The 7,787-nt window shown below is 40.4% G+C and overlaps 1 protein-coding gene across 1 annotated transcript in view; it reads left to right on the plus strand.

The window, feature by feature from the left end:
* The first annotated feature begins 2,375 nt into the window (after positions 1 to 2,375).
* Positions 2,376 to 7,787, plus strand: part of SPATS2L (spermatogenesis associated, serine-rich 2-like) — a 64,923-nt gene continuing 59,511 nt past the window's right edge. The window contains 1 exon segment of the mRNA XM_009331600.1: positions 2,376 to 2,461. The gene's annotated coding sequence lies outside the window, so the exon portion shown is untranslated.

A 7,787-nucleotide genomic window follows, 5' to 3' on the forward strand; every position in this document is an offset into this window, starting at 1 on the left:
AGAAGCCATTTATTTTTTTCAAGGTATTACATGTAATTTGGTCAAACTTGATAGATGTGGTATTGTTTGGAAAGAACAAACCTTTACAACATCCAATAAAATTTTTTTTAGATTTATTTTACATATGGTATATAGCTGTCTTGGTTATCTGCTTTTTTACTTTACAGTGATGCAAAACAAAAGCTTTTGACTTCAATTTTTTGCTTGTGCTCCTTTGTCTTTTAAAATAGTTGATAATGGTAGCAGCCCTCAAAGTACAAGAATTACAATTCTAACTTGAATAATTTCATACCTGAGACCACATCAAGAAATGGGATTCTGACATTACCTGTTACTTTGGTCTTCAGTATTTCATGAAGTTCAAGAGGACAAAAATTGTCAAAAGAACTCATTGAGCAGGGGAAAAAAAATTTTTTCTACGTTGTAAACCTCTTCCCATTGGATTTCTCAGATTTTAATTTTCCACTGAAGTTGGAGAGGAATCTCTCCCACAACTTGGGTTGAAGATGATCAAAACTGGGGTTTAGCAGATGGTGTGTTATGCAGGGAAAAAGCAGAATCAGTAGGGTGCCTCAGTACAATAATGTGCATGATCTGATTTGTTCTGTTTAAATCCTAAAAATACCACCTGCAGACTACAGACATTACTGGAAGAAGTGAGATGTCCATATGTTAGGGTAAGAAATGCAGTAACTATTAGGAAAGTTGCTGTCTTTCTCGGTCTCAATTCAGGTGCTCACTAGACAAAAAGGATGCACAGCGTCTCCCTGGTTCTCAGCCCTTCCTTGTGTCCCTTTGAAGGGAATAAATAGCCAAGTCTTGCCCTTGCTTGCACCGAAGAACAAAGTACTGGTGGGGCCATAACGTAGGCCTCTTCCCGAGCTCTTGGTTAGGGTATTCTGCCCAAAGGCATGGATGTGGGTATGCTTCCCTCACCAGGCTTCCAGCCCCTCTATTCATCTTGTGGATCTGTGCCTGTTGTGTAGATTCCAACAGCCAGAAGTGTTCTTTAACAGTGACATGTGTGAGTACTTGTATTTCTTCATTGAAGCATCACATTTTAAATTGCTCTGTTCATTCCTTTGATTTTGAACGTAACTGTGACTCAGCAAGCCATGGAAAAATGTGTGTTTAGATTGCAATGGACTTTGGGACCTAAGCTGTGAGAGCCTTTGTTGTGGGAGCGTTTGCTAGGTGAAGTGCCTCAGGGAACACCTGGCTGTTTCAGATGCAGGAGCAATTAAGAGCTTTCTGCCTTGTTTTAAAATAAAACCTGTGACTGACAGGACTTTTGCACTCTAAAACTTCACTTTGGCTTTGGCAAAGTATGTGGTTTCAATAAGGATAAAATGGATGAAATAGAACAGCAGTCACACACTTTAGTCTATTACAGAGAGTGAGTGTTTTGTAATACAGAAGGAAAAATAAGTCTGCAAAGACAATCCAGTTGTAGTGGCTTAGTAGAGGCTGATTTCAGCAGTCAGGATGTTCAGAAGTGTCATGTTATACTTCTAGGGTTAGCTGAGGGACTGCTGAATCGATCTTACTCCAAAGCAAACAAGGACCAGTGTGCAACTCACTGAAGTAGCAACTAGAAAGGAATAATTCCTGTCTGGCATGCATGGTTAAATCATAGACCAGTTCATGACTGCCTTCTCCTTGCAACTTGCAGAGGAGAGTACAAAACCTTACCTATTACTTTTTTTTTTTCCCCTCCTCCTAATGAAATCAGGAAATCGGCTTCCATTCATCTGTATATGGACATAGACAAGCACTCAGCTGTCCATGTGGTTGTAAATCTTTAACTTTTGGGAGAATTCCTCTGAAATTTATATGCAAATCAGCAACGGCCTTGTACTGTGGGCAAAGTGCTGGTGTCACTCTTAGGGCTTCCCTTTGTTTCAGCTGTGTTAGTATTCTTGAGATAATAATGTTGCTTATTGGAGAATGACCACACTGAAACTGTACTGGTGCTGCTCAGGGGGATTTGATTAGTAACTGGTGAGTTACTGTAACTTGCACCTATGGCCCTCTTGCATTAACGGATAAAATGGTTTGCATCACTTAAGGTTTATCTTTCTGCACGTCCCAGTGTGCTGGCTAGTTTTGAGTTTAAAATATGAGTTAGTTTTAAAAACAGGTTTGTTTTAGCTGGGAGAATTGTACGTGTGGTCAGGAATAGGGCTAACAACAAGGCTTAGGTAATTGCCTAAGCTTGCATGGCAGTGAAGATAAGCCCTGTAAAAACTGGCAAGGGCATCTGTCAGCACCCCAGCGTGTTGACTAGACCGGTAAGGGGATGCGGGATATTTTTTCACAAAAGTCTTCTATAAGGAGAGAGCAGTAAAGTAAATCAAAAGTAAATTAACCAATTACTTTCTTTTTAACTTCCAGCTGTTTTTGCAGGAGATACAGTCTATTGGAGAAGGTAGAAAAATAAGAACTGGAGTAATTCACCGTGGTAAGATACCTTCTATATCTCTCTTTGCTAATCATTGTGACTGGCACTTGACTAGTCAAGTTCAGAAACTTGTAAGTCACACCTTCAACCTATACTTTACAACCGAGTTAATCAGGTTTCTTGAGCTATCCTGCTAAAGCTGATCATAGTACCACATGCCACAATGATCACAGGAAAAAAAAAAAGACAAATGCAACAGTTAGTTGCATTTCTAAATGCAAAATAGTGCTTTCTAAATTCCTTACTGTGTAGCTTTGACTTCTTACAAAGACACAGATTAGTGGGTAAGTGTGCCCGCTTTTCACATTGTGCATGTGTGTGACGGATAACAAATAGGAAGGTACTTTATTTATAGGTCTATCAGTGCGGGAACAAGAGGCCAGGAACTTTGAGGGCTTCTTTTGCCAGGGCAGTGCAGCCTATTTGAACATCTTGGAAGCTGCTTTGGTTCCTGTTTTGTCTGCAGAGTCTATCTTTCACCACTCCAGATAAATTTCTTTCCTTTATCTTCTTTCTCTGTGTCATTAAGTTGATCAGCTCATACTGTATTGTCCTACTGCTTCTCCTCATCCTTTTTTTTAATTGTTCGAACTGCTGTGAAGATGTATTGTGGTTTGCAACTGAAAGTTCTGCTGAACTGGTATTCTGAAATCATCTCACACTAAGTATAGTCCAAGGTGATGTTCAGAGGATGGTGGGAAAGGGCAGCTTCATAGTAATAAAAAAAAAAGAAATGGATAAACCTATAGAGTACAAAACTGAGAAATGGGGTCTCTGCAATTGCCTCAGTTCAGAGGTGGTCTGAACCCAATGGTTTTTGTCACTTGTTTTGAAGAAAATATTTGTTTAAGCACATGAAGTAATTCCTTTTGCTGTTATGTCTGAAAGTGGGCAGTTTCTCTCTGTCCAGCATATTACAAAAGCATAAGCTCAGTCTGTTCTGAGCCTTAGTCTAACAAGTGGGCTAATGACCTCATAATTCTGTGTAATTCTAATGGGGATCACCATTTTTTCAAATGGCTTTAAGATTCTCCAGTTTACTTGCAGCTTAGAACATCTGGATTGAGTTCCCTATGAATAGCTTCCTGAGAAATCTTCAGTGAATCACTTAATGCCTCAATTTTATATCTGTAAAGTGAGATAACAATACTCCTGCACTTGAGCATGGGTGTCGGGATGATAAGTAGATTATGTATTGAGGTTTGTGAAATGCTCAGACATTATAATAAATAGGCAGAAGGAGGACTCATTTGTATATGTTATTCACTGCACGCACCCTGTTTCTTTGGTGGAGGCAGTTACACTGTTTCTAAAGGATTTCCATTTTGCTTGAAACTTTTACACAGAGTTTCTATATGGCAAAATTCCAAAGCTTTTGGTGGTGGAAGGTTTACGGGGAGTGGCTGAATGGAATCAATCTGTTAGTTAATAGTTTAGCGCGCTAAACTCAAGACCGGTAAGCTGTGTGACTTCCTCAAAGGAAAGAAGAAAACAAGATATGGATGCCCTAAGTGGTTCTTACACATCTGCTGATCTCAAGTGTGGCCAAGTACATGATGAAATATTACTTGTCTGGCTATGAGCTCTATTTACTACAACTAAGTGAATCATCGGGTCAGTTCCTGACGAGACCTTGAGCTGTCAGAAACAGATGGCCTGCCTAGAGAGCAAGATACCTTGGAAGCATCTCCACCCTTGTCAGCAATGTTACACAGCACAGGGATTTCTCAGAAGAGCGGAGGTGGCGTTCAGTGATTTCGGTGAAAAGATGGTAGTTTTTCAGCTGTACTTGGTCTTCCACATCAGAATAATGTCTTGTGGCTCTGAAAATAGGGAAATTGTTGCTGGCTTGTTAGTGAAGGTCCAAATTTGTGAACCAGATCATGTACTTGAAGGGACAGTAGTAGGGAGGTCAATAAAGCCCTCAGACTTGTAAAGGACTGGTTTTCCAGCTCTGAGAAACCTTCAGGTTGCTATTAAAAGATGGCTGGTGTGTTGAAATGTTCTTCCTGGAAATGAGGCCAAAACTTTTAATCAACTCTGAAAATCTTTTTCTATAGTGTCTCTCCACTTCTCTACCCGTCAGTAAAATGATAATAAATGCTTCCCCAGACTGTAGAGTTGTGCTGAGGATTATATTCATCTCAGATATTTGGATGTAAAGTGCCATGCAGATATCTACAGAAATAATAGAATATTGTAGATACTGAATATTGGGGCAAGTTCTACATCGGAATCTGAGAAGAGTATAGTACACCAATCTGGAATGGGTTTTCTGTATGACTTGCTGTGGTGGGTTTACCCTGGCCAGCAGCCAAGCACCCACACAGCTGCTTGCTCACTCTTCTCACCAGCTCTCCACAGTGGGACAGGGGGAGAAAATAGGAAGAACAAAATCAAGACAACTCTTGTGTCAAGATAAAAACAGTTTAATAGGCGAAGAAAAGGCACGGGGGGGAAACAAGCGAAGCAAAGGAGATGGCGCAGCACCTCCTGCAGGCAGACCGATTCCCAGCCAGTCTCCAAACAACAGCCACCTTGGAAACAAAAAACCCCATCTTTTTCTTCCTCTACCCCAGCCTTTATTGCTGAGCATGAGGATACGTGGTATGGAATATCCTGCTGGCCAGTTTGGGTCAGCTGTCCCAGCTGTGTCCCCTCCCAGCTTCTTGCCCACTCTCAGCCTGCTGGCTGTGGGGGTGTAGTGGGAAACAGAAAGCCTTGACACTGTGCAAGCACAGCTCAGCAATAGCCAAAACACTGGTGTGTTATCAGCACTGCTGTAGCCGCAGATCCAAAACATGGCACCATATGGGCTGCTGTGAAGACAGTAAACTCCATTGTAGTCAGACTCAGTATGCTTGCTTACTTTTAATGTAGTACTAAAAAAAAAAAATCATCAGAAGAAGAAAATTGTATTGTAAGATCTTAAAAACAGTTTGCTTGATTAAAAAATGTTTTCTTGCATGTGCAGATGTGACATTTTCATTGGTATCATGGGCACTTCCGAAACAGTTCAAAAAGACCCAAAGAATGTGCTGAAGTTCATTTTTATCTGAAAAATGTCTTAAAACATTTGTTTGTTTCATGGACTTCAGTAGCCCTTAAGTGCTTTTCTGAATAGGGGCCGCACATTCAAGTTGACTCTGTCTTGCTGTCCTGCAAGAGCGATTCTGAAGAAAGGTCTGATGTTCACACTGGGCAAATTATCTCAGAAATGGGTAGTTCTGTAATTACCTATAGATGTATCTTGTTACTGTCTGTATAAATATGTAATCTTGCCTTAAAATAATCAACTCTCCAAGTTTTATGAGATGGTATTGTCTGCATTTATCATGAGACTGGACAGATAAAATGTTTTCAAAATTAAAACATTAAGAATTAGAATTATGTGATTATCCTAGGAAATTGAAAAATAAAAAGAAAAAAAAAGATCTGAAGTAGGAATGAAATCTTAGTTCACTTATGAAAAAAATTTTAGTGAATCACTTTACTGTCAGTGTCCCTCTTCTTCCCTGCAACACTTTATTTTTGATCATGTATGCTGCTGTCAATGAAAAATAACTGGCAGCTGTGTGATGCAAAGAGCTCAAGAAACTATTCAGATTAGATTTCACTGATCACTTTGATCAATACCAAAGTCTGAAACGGAAAGCAGGTTGAGCTTTCACAGAATTTTCTGAGGAAATCATCGAGGGTAAAGGACACTCTGAGTTCTTGAAGAGATTCTTTATTTTTAGGATGTTTGGACTGCTCTGTTGTTATTGCTGGCCCCTCTTTACTCTACTTCTGTTAATATTAAGATCGATAAGCATTTGTTCCTAGTGGTGAAAAACATACAAAGGCTTTGGTGAATGTATAGCAGCATGACCATTCTGAATGTAAGAGTTCAGCGTGACCATCTTCAAATCTGTTACTGGGTTTGTCAGTTGATGCTATCTAATTCCAGGAGAGAGATGGCGTTATGGGATTTGGTTGGTCATGTGGTAAGCACAGTGAAACTGAAACTTCAGTGTCTTCATAAAAGGTGTTATGCAATTTCTCATTGCTTTTCAATGCTGAAGCACTGATTTGAATGAAGTCTCCTTGAATTATGGGGAAGAGTGAACATATTCATGAAAAAAAAAAAAACAGCCTACAGTGAAGGGAGGACAGAATTGCCCCCTTCCGGTATGTTCTGAAAAGGTTCATGCTGTAAAGGTTCATGATCAGAGCAAGTAGTTTTTCCTCGCTAGTGATAGCTTGCATTTTTGTTCTCTCTATGGAGCATGCACTTGGAGTAAGTTGGAAGAATTGTGGGTATCTTTATCCTCAGCAGCAGAGGAACAAACACTTTCTCTGAGGGCAGTAGGATGGAGCGTGTGTTCTGCTAGAATGGAGGACCAAGGCAGTAATTTGTGCCCTGTCCAAAAGCAGGGTGTATGTGGGTATAAAGTGGTGAAAGAGTTCTTGTATTTTTCCTCCAACTGCACAGTTCAGGCAGTTTAAAAAGAGCCAAAGCATTCCCTGTTTGCTGTGCTTTGATTGTGAGCAATGTGGCTAGACTGTCTGGTCTCAGTTAATGAGCAGAACCCCTGGAAATATAATGATGGATAAAGTTCAGCTCTTGGAACAACTTTACCTGTGTCAATATTATTGGGAACTCCGCATATTTAAGGAAGACAGCCAGTGGAGCTGAATCTCATCCTGTGTAAATTGCTTCTCATACATGGGTGTCTCTTTTTTTTTTTTCCCCATTGTTGGAGAGGAGAGTCCAAATATTGAGCAACTATGGAGCCAGCTCTCTTCAGCCAAAATCCTTGGTTCTGTGGGTGCCAGTGATAGAGCTCTGTTAACAACAGAATCTAGTTGCAGCCCATATCTGCTGCCTGCAGAGCCAGCCCTGTGCATTTTGGTATGTGGCTGAATTGGAGATGTGAATTTGTGGCAGTACTGACTGCATGGTTTTGTCTACAGTAAGAAATCTGTACAAATGACTGCCAGAATGGCTCTTTCTGAATGAAGATGACAACTTTGTGCATGGCTTCATGAAAATACAGTCAGACACTTTAAAAAAAAAAAAAAAAGACTAGCTGTTCAGGAAGCACCTTTGCCTTTACTTGGGGTGGCTCTAGAAGAGTGAAAGAAAGGCATGACTGATACAGGGCCTTACTTGACAGTAAACACTGTGGTCAGCTCTTCTGTGACTGCACAAGCCACAGTAACTTCCTGCTTTGATAAGTTGAACTTTGCTTATCCCAAGGTTTGCTGTGATTTGGGCTCTCTGGGGAAGGATAACTGGCTCATAGGGAATTGGATTAGTTTTTTTGAGAAGCCTTGTTCAGCA

This window comes from Pygoscelis adeliae, unplaced genomic scaffold (genome assembly GCF_000699105.1).
Source record: "Pygoscelis adeliae isolate BGI_AS28 unplaced genomic scaffold, ASM69910v1 Scaffold160, whole genome shotgun sequence".
NCBI lineage: Eukaryota > Metazoa > Chordata > Aves > Sphenisciformes > Spheniscidae > Pygoscelis > Pygoscelis adeliae.